This window comes from Leptidea sinapis, chromosome 42 (genome assembly GCF_905404315.1).
Source record: "Leptidea sinapis chromosome 42, ilLepSina1.1, whole genome shotgun sequence".
Lineage (NCBI taxonomy): Eukaryota > Metazoa > Arthropoda > Insecta > Lepidoptera > Pieridae > Leptidea > Leptidea sinapis.
In genome coordinates this window covers 3,817,870-3,837,280 of record NC_066306.1, presented here as the reverse complement: position 1 = coordinate 3,837,280, position 19,411 = coordinate 3,817,870, and the positions used below count along the sequence as shown (strand labels likewise).

Below are 19,411 nucleotides of genomic sequence, written 5' to 3'. Positions count from 1 at the left end.
TTAATACAAATTTTAGATGTATATTATTACTATATATGATCTAAGCTGTTCGAATTTTCGAAGATCTTAAGTGACGCACTATTTCGCAAGGTCTGGTTACCAGAAAGTTGTAACCCCATTCTAAAGCAAAACCCCGGTGACGTGTGTCATTGGCACACTATTGTTATGCAAAACGGATCTGTTGGTTAGACGTCGCAGTCGCACGGAATGCCTCGATACAATAATTCAAGTGAAAACTGATAATCCGCATTTGCCTCATTTCCGGCGCTTTCATGCTGGTTTTGTTTTTCAGTATCACGTTCTGAATGTAATGGAATTATCTTGTTTCGTAACTCGACATGTAGATATATAAATTAACGAATTCTAAAAATGACTTTCACTTTGTAACAAATTTAACTTAATATTAGAATATTAATTCTTAAGTTATTTATTTATACGCCTAATATCTAGTTTAACGTATATTTTATGTTAGATTTCATTGCAAAATCATGGTGTCTATTTGGTCGTTGGTGATCACCAGCCTAGCGAAATTCTCTAAGAAAAAATCGATTCACTTGATTGTATGAAACGTGCAGTCATTGATAGATTAGTTATTTCCATAGTAGTGATTTCCATAGTATTAAGTCCTATGGTATATAGGTATGGGGCAACGTTGCCAATATCAATACAATATATTTTGTGCTGCACAAGAAGGCTATTCGCGCTATTTATAACCTAGGTCCTATGGAATCATTGAGAGCAAAATTCAAAGAAATTAATCTAAAAATCTTGACTGTTGCATCTCAATATATTCTTGATAATGTAATGTATGTTCATAGACACATAAGCAAATTTGCTAGAAACTGTCATAACCATAATGTTAACACCAGGAACAGACATAAGCTTATAATGCCTACTACGCGGCTAAATCGAGTTAGTAAGTCTTTTGTGGGGCGATGTATATGCTTTTACTACAAGATTCCAGAAAATGTTCAAAACAAATGAAAAAAAAGCCCGCTGAGTTTGTTGCGCCCAAGCAACTGTTCGATTTCAAACTTAGCCGATTATACTTCGTCGCCAACCGTCATACTGTAATTACTACTAAACTAATGTCAAATCAATGCACATTTTTAATAATAAACTAAATATCAATTTTTATTTAGGCAGTCCCGTCTCTTAACTTTGTTAAATATTGACAGCAACATTATGTTTCCAAAGAGCACAAAATGGTATCTTGTGGACAATAGTAAATGCACCCTGGTTTGGTCGCAGTAACAAGATACACAAATATCTGGACATGCCCACTATAAAGGAGGAAATAAAAAAACATTCCAGACGCTATGCCGAACGCTTAGCCACTCACCCTCAGCTTGGCTACTAAATTGCTTGAGTCCTCTCATGCCATGAGAAGACTAAAAAGACAGCAAGTCTCATTAGAATAAGGGGTGGTCGAGGCGATGGCCTCCAAAACCCAAATAGTTAAGCTAAACTCTACAGAAATGGCTAGATAAGATAAGATAAGATCATTTATTTGTAGTCATGGGTATACATAGATGTTTCAAATCACAATAAAAGTTCTCCATTCGTTGCCCGCATGCTGTGGCGTACAAATCGTAATTAATAACAAGTCAAACAAATATATATATACAAATTGAAAGTGAAATTGGTAAAAAGAAATTAAATTAAGTAAAATGGTATTTAAAAAAATGTTAATTGAGTGTTGTATCTCAAAAGAAGTCTTTTATGGAATAGTACGAGATAAGTTTCTTTTTAAAAACGTCAACTTAAGTTCTGTGATATGTGTAGGTATCTTGTTAAATATTCTCGGCGCCATTTCAAGAACACTATTGTACATCGAAGCTGTGTTGCTGCCATGTAAACGTAATCTATTCTTGCTTCTTAAATTTATATTGTGGATTTCAGATGTTCTGACAAATGTATCAGGGTTAGTTTTTACAAATAATGCTATTTCATAGATATATAGTGAGGTCAAAGTAAGAATTTTTATAGTCGTTACTGACTAATGTCAGTTAAATAAAAAAAAAAAAATCAAATTATGGCTCTCTTATTATTGGTTCACTCACGATAATGTTCTTTGCCATTTAAAATCTGATACAAAACTCATTTTATTTAGCTCCTTATTCGAATCTTCCACTTTAAACTAAATTGATTATTTATGAAAATTAAAAGAAAATCTTAGAAAAAAACTAACTACGTTATAACATTTCATCTGAGCGATAAAAACTATTTGAAAAGAGAAAACTGACTCAAGAAGTATGCGCGGTCGTAAATAAAACTTAATATATATTTCACATTATATTAAGAGTTTATGAGGTCGCTGTCTACATAATAATTTTTCATTCTTTTCTAAAAATAGGTCTATTGAGTTATTGGTTTAGCTTTTACCAAAAAGCTGCCATAAGAGAGTGTATTGTAACTGTCTACTTCTACAGCTTAAGATATTATCAATAGCAAAAAATAGGTGTTTGTTACAACATTATTAGGGTTCTATGAAAGGGTCCGAGTATTTATACTGATAACTGAAGATGGATGTATATTATTATGTCTTTAAGAATAATTGGCTCATTAAATACTATTAAGAATGACAGATAGACAAGTAAGCGTATTGACATCAATTCTTATCGGCATATAGTTGTAGGCGAAGCGAGTGCATTTGAGGTTGTGTCTTACATAAACAGTAATTTGTTATATGACAGAATAGCTTAAGAAATGAAATAAAATATATCTTCTTGCACACCACTATTTATTGGAAGCCTTATCGCTTTAAAGCAATTTCTTTCAGGCAACCTGTAGTGGATAAACTGAAATTGTTTTAGTTGATAAGATAAGAGTAGGTGGTGCTATCTATACTAAATAATATTATAAAGCTGCAGTGTTTGTTTGTTTGTTTGAACGCGCTAATCTCTGGTGCTACTGGTCCGATTTGAATGATTCTTTCAGTGTTGGGTAGTCCATTTATCGAGGAAGGCTATAGGCTATGTTTTTTTTTTCAACATTAGGGATCCGTTATAAAATTGCTATTTTGTAACACAAGGTGTAAAATCGAAAACATAATTTTGCGTGCGCTGCAAAAACTATTGACAGTAGAACAAAATGATGTACAGGCTATAATATAGGCAATATTTTATTACTTATAAAACTATCGCGTGAATTATACTTTATATGGCAAAACAACGTTTGCCGGGTCAGCTAGTATATATATATAATGAAAATGGTCTTTGGGGCTCAATCACGCCTAAACCACTGATCGTATCGTCATTAAACTACCATCATTTGATGCAAAATTTATCCTAGATGGTTTATTTTAAATTCTAACGTTCCTTCATTAATTTATTTCCTTTTATAAATTCGCCCAGCGAAGCAAGCGGGAACGGCTAGTATACATATAATTTAAACAAAGACACAGTAAATAATAACAAGAAAATAACTAATAAATTTGTCACAGTGATAAATAATAATTAAGGAGTATTGTTTTGAAAGATTGGAGAGTTTATTTTAATATAATAAAATAAAAGGCCTTATATATATTTATTAGAAAGGAAAGAAATGGGCGAGTATTTAAAGTAAAAATATTTGTAAGTACTGTGTCCAGCTAGGTATATTTTAATTTGTTATATATTTAATTAAGCTTATATTTCTCGTTCACAAAAACCCTTCTACATATGAAAGCCTGTTCCAAGGCCTTCCAGTCCTTTCTGGATTTACGTAAAGTATTAAAAGTATTTTTGATATTTGGAGAGTGCTCAGAGGTGTTTTTTGAGTTGATACCAGCGGCCACCATCGGACATTACGTCAAAATGATAAATACCACCCGCGTCGAGTTGACGTCTGTCATTCCACAACCGCGCGGTGTTCAAGAAATTTTTTGCCTCGCATCGCCAATTTGTAGAATCAATTACCTGCTGCTGTTTACCCGAACCGATACGACTTAGGGATCTTCAAGAAAAGAGCATGCTCCCACCTTAAAGGTCGGATACGCATATCTTGACCCGTCGTGTTGTGGATGTCCATGGGCGATTGCCTCACCACTCCCCCATCATATGAGCCTCTTGCCCGTTTGCCCTTTCATATAAAAAAAAACATTTATGAATAAATTTATCTGCTAAAATTAAATAAATTAAATTAAAATTAAATAAATAAATATAAAATAAACGTTAGTATTTCTACTTATTATTTTATAATATTCACTTACAAAATATTACAGATGGATTACACAGACCTGGCCACTTTTGTAACCGTCTTCAAAAACAAAAAGAGATCCTCAATCTGACAGTATTTTTTGTAATGTGCCATGACTAATTGAGGGAAGTCTTCCAAATTTATAGACAATTTTAATAGTTATTGGTACTTTAAAGTACAAATGATTTGAGTTTTTTTTAGTGTTAATTCCGCCAATATTTGTCTTTAAACAATTCGACACTCGTAGTCTCGCCAAAATCTGGCACGAGACCTGAGGATGCCTCGTGTAGAGGCGAAACACGTGTCGAATTGTTTAAAGACAAATATTGGCGGAACTAACACTAAAGAATACTCAAATCATTTGTATATATATGGATTTCCGCAAAGTAACGCCTACTTCAATAAAGGTACTTTAAAGAACAAAATAAGCCCTTGTCTATAGACAGTTTCAGGTGGTAAAGAGAAGCTGATGATGGAAACCACAAATTATGACCGGAAATAACTATAAAACAAGGGAGTTAAAAAATAAAAATATTTTTTCCTTTAACATTGTATCGTACCGGAAACACAAGGAAGTTCATTCCACATCTTTGTTGTACGTGGAAGAAAGCTCCTTGAAAACCGCACTGTGGAGGACCGCAACACATCCAGATGGTGGTGATGATATCCTAACTTGTGGCGTGTCGTTCGAAGGTGGAATTCGGCGGCAGGAATCAGGTGAAACAGCTCTTCGGAACACTCCCCATGATAAATGCGGTAGAAGATAATGAAGCGATGTCTCTACGCGACACCAAGTGATCCAGCCGTTCACAGAGCACTGGGCCCCGATATTTCGAGCTACTCTGCGTTGCACGCGGTCAAATGGATCGAGCTGATACTGGGCTGCGCCAGACCAGAGATGACAGCAATACTCCATATGTGGCTGGACCTGCGCTTTGTAGAGCGCTAGAATGTGGGCCGGCTTGCCGTGCTCTATTTATGACGCCCAGTTTCTTCGAAGCCAATTTGGCTTTGCTCTCCAGATCGCCGCGGAATTGGCAATCGCTCGAGATATCGAGACCCAGAATTCCGATACTAGGCGAGGCTGTGAGGGAAGTGTTGAAGAACGGTGATACGACAAATGGGCTTTTTTTAGTGGTAAACGCGCCAACTTGAGTCTTCTGGGACAAGGTTCAATTTACCCCATTCTGCGACCTTCTCCAGAGAGGACTCGATAAAATATATTATATTATTTTATATTATATTGATAATGCATTATTTTTTGTTATTAGTTTAAATATATAGTTGCTCACATACCTTAAAAAATTATATATAATATTATAGTATATATATATTCCAGTGTTTGATTCACTCATTTGAATTTTTTATGATAAATGACTTCTTTTATATTTTTTTAACTGACAAGTAAGTTTGAGTAAAATGGTGCCTTACTTTATATAAAATATAATTTAAAATGCTGAAAGTTGTCTTATAAAAAAGGGGCGATGCGTTTTGTGGCACTTCTTCTCATTACAGCTCAACTTTTCCGAAGTGATGGTAAGATCTTTGAATAAAGAAAACTAAGAGAAATTGATAAGAAATCTAAAAGAATTTGAATGATTTTCCTTTCTTTCTTTCTATCACTCAATACTTATTATCTCACACAACGACTGTAAGTATTTTAGTACTCTATTAAAGAAAATATGAAACCAAATTATTATAAAGAATGTTGACTAACAGCGCATCCGTAAATACACGGATTCATTCATTGACGTCATAATTACAAAATCCAAACCCGCGCCAAAACTGTTCGATCCGGGATCGCGGCTTAAGTGGAAGGCACAGGTGCGGACACAACTTTCACGCGTATAAAACCACGCAGGCACGATCGGGCGCGACCAGTCCGCTAACCATCTGTGGAGGCGCGCGTGCATCTAGTGCCGTGAAAACGAAAGTGACATTTGGCGAACTTCTTCGACCAGACTGGGAATCTGTGCTTGTGTTATCGGAACAGTGATTGGTAGCGCCCTCTGTTATCCTGAAACTGTTTCTTCATCCTTACATCTCTGAAAGCTCACCTGAAAAGGTACGGATTGTGATTTCTGTGTGTGATTTTTGTGTACGGTGATTAACACTCAATATATTTACTTAATATTTATACAAAATTAACACGCTTTGTAAAAACAATCAGTGAATTACATAATTAACGATCTTTCGAGTAATTACACTGTATTCTTAAAACGATAAAACAAATATCTGCGTAAGTAAGTAAAATCTTATTTAATCAAAAGTAAATATTTGTTAGTAATTTTAGTAATTGTTTTAATAAAACACTTTTAAAGGATTAAAACGCTCGTAATTGTGTGTTTTTAAATTAGATTTTGTGTATTTGTTAAATATTTATTATTATTTTAGTCAACCCGACAACCCGACCTTTCCAGATCTCGTTTTCAGGGGGACTGAAATAATAATGAAAATGTAAATTTTACGCAAAATCTTATGTAAAAATATGGTAACAAAATACACACTGTTTTTAATCCATTAAAAATTGTTTTATTTAAATGTGTAACACTCGCGTCAATCAAAGAAAATTACCAATTGTTTTTACGAAATTTGTTTTCTTTACAAAAAGAAGAAACAAAGAAAGTTATAAATAAATAATTTAACAATCTTTCACCATTGTTGCGTCGGTAGCCATAACTTTTTCACCGCATATTTAATGGGTAAAGGTTAGAAAGTTGCGTAACACTACTTTCACTTACACTTGACAAAACTGTCTCGAGTATTATTGAAGCTACAACTCATAATAACTGTAATTAGTAATACGTACTTCACATTGAATGTATGCTTATTTTGAGGTCTATTATATTGAAGAAGACTGATACAGAACCTTAAATAAAATTTATTCTTTAAATAAATAAATTTCATCGTCATTGCTAAAGCTCTGTTATATTTAATATTAAAATTAAACCTCGTGTTTAGAACATACAATAAACTTGCTGATAATTTTCTTTTTTATGAAAATAAAGGACGAAACGATCACCACGTTCAGCTGATGGTAATTGATACGCTCTGCCCATTAAACTAACCAAACACTGCACAATTTTAATTTTTATATTATTTAGTATTGTTTTAGCATATATGTTATAGGTTTTTAATAATATATGTTATATGTTGCTTATTCCATGTTATAATAAAGGTCCTCTTCACTAGATTAGAGTGATTAAGTTGGTTTTGCTTGAGGGAAAAAGTATACAAACTCTTTTTAAACTTATTTGAAATCAGATTGATATAAAATAGATATTTAGAGGATCTTCAATCATAAATGGAAAAGTGGAAGCGCACTTCATGTGGAAAGTAGACTAGCCGTCACAGAGTACGCATTTCATGAATTCTCATAAGATATTCTCTCTTTATGAACACGTACAATGAATGTAACATAATTCTGTCAGAGATTGTATATTTCTTAACAATTCAACACTTAGAAGAAAAATATATCATGTTAAATAAGAAATCAACTAGGTATCGTTAATATTACAAATTTGAAAAGCTAAAATAAAATGTTTATGGGCGTTAGAATGACTAGTTTAAATTAATGCATACTAATATTATAAATGTGAATGTAAGTTTATTTGTTCCGCTTTTACGCCAGAACTGATTTTAATGAAATTTCATTAAAATCAGTTCTGGCGTAAATTGGTACAGCGATAGACTGGAGCTTGGGAAAGGACACTAAAAGCTACATTTTATCCCAGAATAATCTATGGTTCCCGCTGGATTAGTGAAAAAATTAAATTCACGGCAATGAGCTACAACTATACCAATAGTAGGTTAAATTTGCCATAGCAATCTTCCTCGAAATAAGATTCATATAAAATGTTGGGAACGGGAGCGAAAACGGGAACCGGAACTGGAATAGGCCATGAGATAATCTTCAATTCCAAACTTGCTTATTTATTTGAAAAACCATTTATCTACGCGGACGAATTCGCGGCCATCAGCTAGTAGTTTATAATCCTCATTGAGATTCCTTAAAATCATTTCATTCAAATAACTACAAGCATAAACTCTGGAAAAATTATTTCATGATTGAATTATGACTGGTAAAAGGTCGTTATTGGACCAAGATCAAATCAATCAAATCAAATCAAAATCAGTTTATTCAGGTAGGTCACGGAAATGACACTTATGAATGTCAAAAAAAAAATTTTTTTCTTATTAAATCTACCGCTACTTCGTAAAGGGTTGAGCTAATGAGAAGAAGTAGCAAGAAACTCATTGCCACTCTTTTATATGAAGATTTACATTTAAGTACATTTACAAATCATTTCAAATTACAATATAATATGTAAAATGTACAATGATGCAACAGATCAATCTTCTTAATCCTAATAAAAACTCTTTTACTCGCTCTTTTACTCAACAACTTAACAATCGATCATGAAATACCACACAAATTGTCAGGGGTATAGAATTTTAAAATAAAATAATATGAATAAAAAATAATTTTTAATTAAAATTTTTCAAACGTGCCGAGGCTTCATTCGTATTTGACGCGGACGAAGTGTTCGGCTGAAGCTATAAAGTATATGAGGAAGTTAATTTTTGTTCTGTATGAACAAAAGGAAGAGTAGACGTATAGGATCTTAAAAGACTGTGAACGGTTTGCCGGTTTTAAATATTAAAGGTGTTACAAGTCTTAAGATTACGTATTTCCGTCACTAGATGCTTTCTTTTGCCCACATTATGCCCCACAATCCCTATCCATATGATATAAAGTTGTTTACTCATTATGCCAGAATTCGTGAAAATAATTCAAATTCAAACGGTAAACCATACATCGTCAAAATTCAAATTCAACTTTTCTAGGTACCTATTACATTAAAAAAAAAGGAATTTATTCCATGTCTTAAAATGCTCAATGAATTGTAAAAGACAGCGGTCGTCAGAAATTGTTCTGTCCTTAAAAATCTATTTCAAGGTTTCTACGCTATAAGATTATTTTGATATTCACCCGCAAAAAGTAAATAAATCCAAAAGGCATGTTAATTTTCAAACAAAACACCTTTTAAAGGTTTAAAACGCGTGAAATTGTAACTGTGTTTTTACATTACATTTTGCGTTAAAGTTACATTTTTATTATTATTTTTTCAAACCTAACGTTTCGTGACCTATACAGAGCAAATTTTCAGGGGGACTGCGGTTGAAATGAGTCAAGATAGTATTAATCAAATTAATTTAATTCTTTGAAATGTGTTTAATTTAAATGTCGCGTTGATCAAACTAATGTTAATTTTATTATTTACTTTACTGTTTGCGACAGCCCTAGGAATAGACAGTAATTATGCATGCTTCGTTCCGCTTATCTAAACGGATACAGAAGCCTGTGAGCATCGCGCTGTTACTGCAGTTAAGTGCTTTTGCGAAATCTTCTACATTGTAGGACCTCCGACTCCATTGTTTGGAGCAAGGTTTCGTCATTCTACTTCAGAATACATATTGTTACAATATTTCGAAATGTGTTTCACTTTCATGACAAACATACGTAACTCAAAACAAACATGTAAGAGACTTAGGTATTACAAAATATATACTTAGCTTAAGTTATACCATATATATGTCCGTCAGATATACTTTTACTGCGGTCAATACATATAAAAGACATCAACGCGCTCTCGGTTTTTGCCTCATATTTAAGTATCAAATTTGTTTTTTAATTTTCATAATTAATCTTGAATGCTTTGAGCTGAAGTGAAAACTCAACAGTTGAATTGCTGTATTAATTATTATGTTGGACCCGGACTGAAGTAACAGCGAATAAATACTTGTAACAAAATTATTCAATATTTTGAAAATAACTTAACCTTTTTTCGCAATACATAACAATCAACATATAGAGGTAAAACACTAATTAATTTCACTAACTGACTAAGGTAGCAAATGTAATAACTAACCAGTGGGAGGCTCCTTTGAACTGGATCCCGGCTAGATTATGGGTACCACAACGGCGCTTATTTCTGCCGTGAGGCAGTAATGTGTAAGCATTATTGTGATTCGTTCTGAAGGGCGCCGTAGCTAGTGAAATTACTGGCAAATGAGACTTAATATCTTATTACTTAAGGTGACGAGCGCAATTGTAGTGCCGCTCAGAATTTTTGGTTTTTTCATCACCATCAGCTGAATTTCCAGCTCATCTCGTCCCTTAATGTCATAAAAAAGCCAGACGAAAGTACTCAAAGTACCTAATTTAAATCAAGAATGTTAACAGATACGTTAAACCAAATTAATTCAATTCATTATAAATATGCAATGTGTAATTATCACTTTCTCTCCGCTATAGATTTCATATTTGCGGGTAAAACAAAAATTTCGAGCGTAATTGAAACGACACGGTGAAAGCTTTTATGAGCACGTAACGAATTTTATTTCTTTTATGACTTTGAACAATAAATTGTATAATGTGATCAGTGTAATCGTAACTAATTGATGGCCTTTTTTTCCCTTTATTTAAGGTCGCTTAGAACAACAAGGTTATCAGCGACCACAAACACGGTGCAGATTATATTGAGCATACTTGAGTGTTATTAAAAAAAATCACACCTGTTAATATAGTAAAGATTATATTTATGTTTCACACAATTATCGCAATTAATAATCACAGTTTATCATTTATCACTTTATTAAATTTGCATATCCTTTTCATTAAAAGATAACAAAAAATTTATAATCATGTTATAGTTGTGAATTTCAAATTTCACATTTCGCGTTCAGTTTGTCAATTTCTGCAGGGCTCTTAGTTCAGTTATCAAGTATTAATATTACAGAAATCATTAATTAGACAAATTAAATTTGAAACGCGACCTCTCATATTCCATGAGAGCGCTCTTCCACTAAGCCAAAAATATATATTTTAAATTAATTAATGATTTTTTAACAATTTGTTATTTTTTTAAGTTCTTGCTTTCACTGAGCCAACTATTGGAGTGACGGATCGTTCATAAAATTGTTTTTAAATTTAATTTGTGTAATTATTTCGTTTAATAATTACATGTGGGACTCGAACCCGTGACCTCTCAAATTCCGTGAGAGCGCTCTTCCACTGAGCCAAAAATATAATACATATTTTAAATTAATTAATTATTTTTTAACAATTTGTTATTTTTTTTAAGTTCTCTCTTTCACTGAGCCAACCGTTCGAGTGACGGATCCGTTCATAAAATTGTTTTTAAATTTATTTTGTGTAATTATTAAATTTGAAAACAAAATTTTTGAACAATGCGGGACTCGAACCCGTGACTTCTCACGTTCCGTGAGAACGCTCTTGCACTAAGCCAAAAATATAATATCTATTTTAAATTAATTAATGATTTTTAAACATTTTGTTATCTAAAACAAAAATCTCTATTTCACTAAACCAACAACGAAAAAAGGCAAACAAAACAAATTTCTTCTTTACTTAGACAATACATTTCCATTGAAAAGTTTATAAAATTCATTCTTTATTTGAACAGAATTAAGTCCGTTGTGTCAGCTGGTATCTAAATAACATGGTATGGGTCGTTTCAATCATAAACGATCCCCATTACCCACGTGTTTACGTCGCGTGGTAAGCTAATGGAAAGCGAGTCAGTGTGTCAGAAGCGTTCCTCGCCACTTCTCATTCCTAACACAATCTCAATAACACACTCATCTATTGATTAACTATCACACTTGTTGCTTTGATTGGAACTTTAATAACTATTTTGATTACTAATGTTGTAATTAATAACCATTTAACTGATTTCAATTTAGCAGTTCGATGTTCTTATTGTCAATCTAGCCTTGTAGCTATAAAGTTTATGTTTGACTTTCCCTTCTAGGAATTCCACTATGCTCTTCGCATTGCATGCACAAGCATTTGCCCTTCTAATTCGTTTTCTAATAAAAAAAAATACTTATTAAGTTTGTCAGCGTCATTGTTAGGTTCGAATTTTGCTGGGAATTAATAGTTTTTTTGTGCTTCGAAATGAGCAGTTGAACACCTTAACTTCAGAACTCAAACCATACTTAAGTTATAATTTGCTTGGTTAGTACGTTTTAACTAATCAATCAAATCATAACTTAAGAATAATATATATATTAAAGAATAACAGATACACAAAAAGAGATATTTTCACATTAGTGTACTTTATATGTGTTGGTGATGTTCAATAAAGTAATTCCAACGAAGAAACGAACCATCTTCACAAATTGCAGTTGGCTGTTAAATATTGATTTCAATTGGCATTTATGAACCTCTTCAGAGAAGGCAAAATAGACCGCCTTATAAAGACTTATAATAGCCTTCCATAAGTACCTCCATACTGGATAGTTTATGTTTTTTTATGAATAGAAGGGAGGAGATAAACAAGACTGTACAATAACGTTTAGGATTCCTGTAAAAATGATCAAAAATTTTTAGAAGGGACGAGACGAGCAGGACGTACAGAACCTGCTCGTCTCGTCTTGCCCATTACAATGCAGTGCCGCTCAGGATTCTTGAAAAACCCAAATATTCTGAGCGGCACTACATTTGCGCTCGTCACCTTGAGACATAAGATGTTAAGTCTCATTTGCCCAGTAATTTCACTAGCTACGCTAGCTTTCAACCTTCAGACCCAAAGCACAGTAATGTTTTCACATTACTGCTTCACAGCAGTAATAGGCGCCGTTGTGGTACCCATAAACTAGACGGCATCCTGTACAAAGGAGCCTCCCACTGGTGAACCTGGATTGAGACACAAAATATTAAGTCTAAGTTGCACATTACTGTAGAAAACATTGAACTGAAAGTGAATGTCTAAATCTTAATCTTAATGAGATCAACAACAATTAAACAGCTGCAGTGCTATCTGTAAGGAAAACTTTTTAGTTCCGTATGAATGTGATTTGATCAAAGTTAAAAGCCTCTTCGGTATTGTTTCGAGACACGGTTTAGAAGTAGAACTCTGTTTTCTTTACCTTGGGAAATAAACCACGAGAGTACTAACGAACACGGTCGACCACCTCATTACTCTGTGATAGCTATCAACTGTGATGATTATAACAGATATATAAGTTATGTTAGATAAACTAATATTTTTGTAGTGGAAACTGTTTTGGATGCGTTGAATTCTTTATTTTGTTAGTTCTGTCGACTAAAGGAGATCACTTCAATCCATTATTTCATATGATATGCTACTGATGTAAAAAAAATATTTACATACTTTGACACAAATTATCTTGCCCCAAACTAGGCATAGCCTGTACTAGGGTAACGAGACAACGATATATTTAATACAATAAACTTACTTAAACATACATAAGTACATATAAACATCAATGACTCGGAAACAACATATTCATCATATAAATGTTTACACCTACCGGGATTCGAACTCGGAACCTCTAGCTCAATTAGGCAGAGTCACTTACCACTGGGCTATATGGCTCGTCAATGTATTGAAGTGAAAACTTTAATAAAACGTTAATAGTATATCTATAGCTATGAGATAGAAGGGTTCCCTTTGGATAGCAATAAAAGTGAAAGATATTTATTATGATATAATTTAGAAATTGTGAAGTCATTTTAAAATAAAATGGAACACCCATTTTGATCGATTGGTTCTGCGCAGGCCACATATAATTATAATATAGTATAATTGTAATGTGTTATATTAAGTTGGATACGCAATTTAAATATAATAATCATGTGGTTTAATAGATAGCCTGGGAGTTTCTTATCACTTCTTCTCCCCTTAACGAAGTTATGTAGCTTCATGACGTTTACCAAGTGTTTCTGTAATATGTTATGTTTTTGTAACTCCCTATTGTAAATAAATATATTTCTATGGCGTGGCGGTTGAGATTCACCTAGTGCACCACGGATTATCTTAATATATATAAATTACGTGACACGTTGTTTGTCTGCGATGGACTCCTAAACTAATGAACGGATTTTAATGGGGACTACTTCATGGAGTGCAGTTTAGTCCAACTTGAGAGATAGGATAGTTTTTATTTCGATTTGGGACCCCTATGTATTTTATTTCAAATATTTGTTTTGTATGGACATATTTTCTGTGAGAGAATTTATTGACGGATGGTTTGACAGTTCTGCTGTGAAACAATTTCATTATAGTTAACAACAGGGAGCAATAACGTTCTATAATAATCTATACATAATATAGAACGCCATTGACAGGCAGCATATTTTACAAAATAATTCCTGGTGTTATGAAATGTTATTCACAAATTCATAAAAAAACAGTATTTTATTTATTATACACAGAACAACGTCTGTCGGGTCAGCAAGTATTAAAAAATAAATCGTTAAATAAATTATATCATTATTTATTGCAAATCACTTATCACTAATAGAAAGTGAAGCTAAATTTAACGATAATCTAATATGTTAACTAACGAGACCCGTATATATTGCGCAAGTAACGAGATAGAACCCCCATGAACCTAAACATTTTCATGTAAAATCTTTGTGAGTTTCCGATGCGGAAAGTTAGACTGATTTCACTTTTCTTATATCAATGAATTCAGTTCGGATTTCTCCCTTCACATTACTATTAATATAATATGACATGACGCTAGCCGACTATATTTACAGACTGGTTTAAACTTTAGTATAGTTAAACTAACATTGATAATATTTGAGTTTATATCAATTATAATAAATCAAGTTTCACTAACTGACTGCGCAACTTTTCGGTTAATGTAGTTATCATTTATCATCATGTAGGTAATGTGATGAATACATTACATTGATTTTTGTTTTTAAAGCAAATTTTGGGTTCTTATTTATAAAGAAACTAAAAAACTTACCTCTCAAGGTGAAGAGCGCAATTATTGTGGTGCCGCTCAGAATTTTTGTGTTTTTCAAGAATCCTGAGCGGCACTGACTCGTAATGGGCAGGGCGCATCAGTGAGCATCAGCTGAACGTGCTCGTCTCTTTCCTTATTAATATAAAAAAACATATTTAAAGCTATTTCTTTTTGGTATAATAGATATAAAAAATAATTTATAATTTAAATGGCTCCATTTCTTCTTACATCGTAGGTGTGTTAAAACTTTTTTTAAATATTTGGTGATTCTGGTTGGGATCAAAGCTCAAAGTAATTAAAATATTGTATTGTTATGATTTTCAAGCAAATCAGACGTCAACAATGGGTCAAAATCACTTTCAAAGATTCCATTACATAATATGTAGATACGTAGATAAATAGATAGATAATTACACGCGAAGCTGCTATAATAATTAACTTTTAAACAAGAAAATTTAACCGTTAAAAAACTTGAACAGTAAATAATATATTTTTTAATTAATATTAGTAAGTTCTTGAATTAATATAAGTAAACCCAAGTAATATTGAGTGGTATGCTTTACCTAATTATATAACTTGATTGTTTGACGCCAATTCAAACACAAATTACGTAGTACCCAATAAAAAAAGAATTAAGTATTAAAATAGAATTCCTCTGTGAAAAGTTACGCGTGGTCATTAAAAAACAATTAATTATACCCGGTAATCCTACCCTTTGGGTAGGATTTTCTTGTCAAATTCATATGGGGTCATTTTGGGGGATACAATTTACAATAAAAAAAATATCAAAATCTGACTAAACAGTTAAAAGTTATTCGTGGTCATAAATAAAAAATACCCGTCGTCTTAAGAACCTCCTCCGTTTTCTCGTCGGTTAAAAATCACTAAAACAATATCATTTATATATTTATGATTTTTTTTTATATGACCTATTTTTTAAAGCTTACGCGTAGCTATTTTTATTATATTGTATGCTGTCAAATTAAACATAGTTGGACGTAATGATTTCACACATTCACTTTCGTATCACATAATTTTATGGGAGTAGTCATCTGTGTATGTTTCTTAATTTAATCGTAGAAAGCGGATAAATATTCATACAACTGTTTTCATATAATGGTGTATTAACATCAAGCTTTGGAATTAATGTAGAATCACGATTCTATAATGTAAATACATGGTTATTTTGATTCTAATTTGAATTTAGTGAGCTTCATCTTTAGTTCTTCTATGCTTGCCGGCAAACAGGCAAGAGGTTAACCCGATCGGAAAACCATCGCTCGCTTACATCTGCAAACTAGAGGTGCTTCTGGCCATCAAAAAATGCAGTTCCTGCGTCATCAAAGAGGTTTGTCTGCAACCTGATACACAGGGAGAGAATATGCAAAAATGTAGAAGTTATCACCGTCCTCTTTGTCATTAAGAGAATCGAACCAAAGGTACGCTGGTATTTCGTGCGATAGACGCGACATAGATAGTGCGTTCGACGATATCTACTATAGATGTGGTAGTCACCTATGTTAGATATATGCCTTCCTCAAAAACAGTTTCTCCCGACAGTTACTTCTGCGTCTAGAACACGTGTTTACAGACTGTTAATGAACAACGAGTACAAATCTTCCGATCTCCAGCATTGCTTCCTGATACGATTAGGTCTGGGCTGGTTGGAGTATGAATACGAACGGACACACACAACGGCCCAATCATGAGGCTAACTCCGTAAGCAGCCCAGTCAAACTAACCTACTAAAGTGCTGGCTTTGAACTGAGAATATTAGATACTCATGAAGATCAAAAAAGTTCAAGGTTTTCGCAAGCTGGCTTCGTGAGTGTAAGACGTAGCTTGTTACGCACACTAAACTAATATTCCTAGCCTGTTTTTATCGCTTGTCCAACAGCAAGAGACTCTATCTAGATGTATAAATTATCTAAGAAGTACACCAATTTTAAATCAATTCTAATGGTAATAATGCACTTAATAAACTTAAAGAAATACAGACGAATTGAGCACTTTCTTCCTTTGGAAGTCGTTTTTTTTTATGAAACTAAGGGACGAGGCGAGCAGGACGTTCAGTTGATGGTAATTGATGCGCCCTGCCCATTACAATGCAGTGCCGCTCAGGATTCTTGAAAAACCCCAAAAATTCTGTGCGGTACTACAACTGCGCTCGTCACCTTGAGACATAAGATGTTAAGTCTCATTTGCCCAGTAATTTCACTAGCTACGGCGCCCTTCAGACCGAAACACAGTAATGCTTACACATTACTGCTTCACGGCAGAAATAGGCGCCGTTGTGGTACCCATAATCTAGCCGGCATCCTGTGCAAAGGAGCCCCATTGGTTGCAATTAAATCATTTTTAGAAGATTGTTCCTAATTCTGTGTTAAATAATATGTTCTGTATGAGTCAGAGAAGACAAGTTTGATGGAATTCAATATGGCCGACCTGATCTAAGATGAAGGGCTAAACTAGTGCATTATTTATTACATGCCCGATTTCTACAAGACTAAGCACGTTTTCTCCACTTTCTTCTCGCTTACAAGTGTGCACTTGCTTTGCGGTTGTTTAACACTGATTGGAACTGTTTGATTTAGTTTATACATTTCATGTTATATTTTTCACCGACTTCAGTAAAAGGAGGTTCTCAATTCGTCGGTTTTTATGTTTGTCACCTCAGAACTTTCGACTGGGTGAACCGATTTTGATAATTGTTTTTTTATTTGAAAGCTGGGATGTAATATTCACTAAAAAATCTTTTTTACTTTTTAGTGCATATTATATCGTTTTGGAAAAGTTGTTTTTGAAGTCGGTTGTTTTTTTGAATAGTTTTTTTGAAGTCGATTCTGTTTTGTTACAATTTTAAGAAAGCAATTATTATGCTAACACAACTGAATGTGATTATATTATCAATTTTAATTATATATATATTTCATATAGTAAAATACAAATATTCACTGCTTCATTATCAGTTGTATAACCTTCGTAAAGAGCTGGCATGTAGGCTATAAAAAGAGAATTTATGTTATTTTAATGACAACGTAAGCCTATGTTTTTGAAAAGACTTTCACTTTCAACTCTACATAACAATGGCACTTTTCGCAGGAAGTTGGATTAAAAGAAAAATTAGCTTATTGTCTTTCAGCGCCATTGTCATAATATTGTTGTTTCTTGGACACGTTATATTCATATCATTATTGGTACACACATTCACATTAAATAGACTATTATATCTCGTCGTAGAAAACCTCGATGGAAGGGATGGAGTGGAGTGAATACCCTCAGTCTTATTGTTAATTTTATTGTACGATACTGGATAATAACTAAATTAAGAGTGACCAGTGAGAGGCTCCTTTGATTATGGGTACCACAACGGCGCCTGTCTGCCGTGAAGCAGGAATGTGTTCCTGCTTGCTTGCCTATTGTGATTCGGTCTGAAGGGCACCGTAGCTAGTGAAAGTACTGGGCAAATGAGATTTAACATCTTATGTCTCAAGGTGACGAGCGAAATCGTAGAGCCGCTCAGAATTTTTGGGTTTTTCAAGAATCCTGAGCGTCACTGCATTGTTATAGGCAGGGCGTATCAATTACCATCAGCTGAACGTCCTGCTCGTCTCGTCCCTTACTGTCGAGAAGAATACTATTTCGAATGGTTGGTGGTTTTTTGACGTTCAACAAATGATTTTAGAACCTATTTTGAATAAAAATATTTGGTTAAAATCAATATATTATAATTTCATCCAAGCAGAGTGTTTTGGTTTGTATTAGAAAGAAAGATAGAAGAAAAAAAAAATATTCTGTAAGTTAAAACGCTAATATTCTACCTGATTTTTGTATTCAATCGCAATCCTATTATTAGGATTAGTGATTTACATTAAATTCATCTATTTCTAGCAAATTGCATTTCAATAACCGATCCGGTAGTTTTAGTGATCGTTTTTTTTAATTAAGCAATTTGTTTATGTTGCATTTTCTATAGGACTTATATGAAACTAACACACATTAAAAATAGTATACCTCACTTGAGAAGAACGGGGGCAAGAAACACAACGTTATTTTCTTAGTTAGTTATTTCGTTACAATATTATTATATACAATATCACACAAATTTTATTATTTAATAGACTGAGGGTGTTCGCTTCATTCCCAGTCTGTAGTATCAAATTCATATTCAAATTCAAATATTTTTATTCAAAATAGGATTTATAATCACTTATTGAACCTCAAAATCTACCACCCATTCAAAAGAGACTGCCTCAGACCTGAGAAGAATGGGCGCAAGAAACTCAGCGGGCTTTTTTTTATATAAAATATGGATTACAATGTAATATCGTACAATAAACATTAATAATTAAAGAGCCTGAGGGTGTTCGCTTTAATCCCAGTCCGTGGTGTCATTAAGAAAATCGTTTATGCTATAATT

The 19,411-nt window shown here is 33.2% G+C and overlaps 1 protein-coding gene across 1 annotated transcript in view; it reads left to right on the top strand.

The window, feature by feature from the left end:
• The first annotated feature begins 6,069 nt into the window (after positions 1-6,069).
• LOC126976771 (cuticlin-4) overlaps positions 6,070-19,411 on the top strand; it is a 50,119-nt gene continuing 36,777 nt past the window's right edge. The window contains exon 1 of the mRNA XM_050825351.1: positions 6,070-6,244. The gene's annotated coding sequence lies outside the window, so the exon portion shown is untranslated. The remainder of the gene's footprint in view (positions 6,245-19,411) is intronic.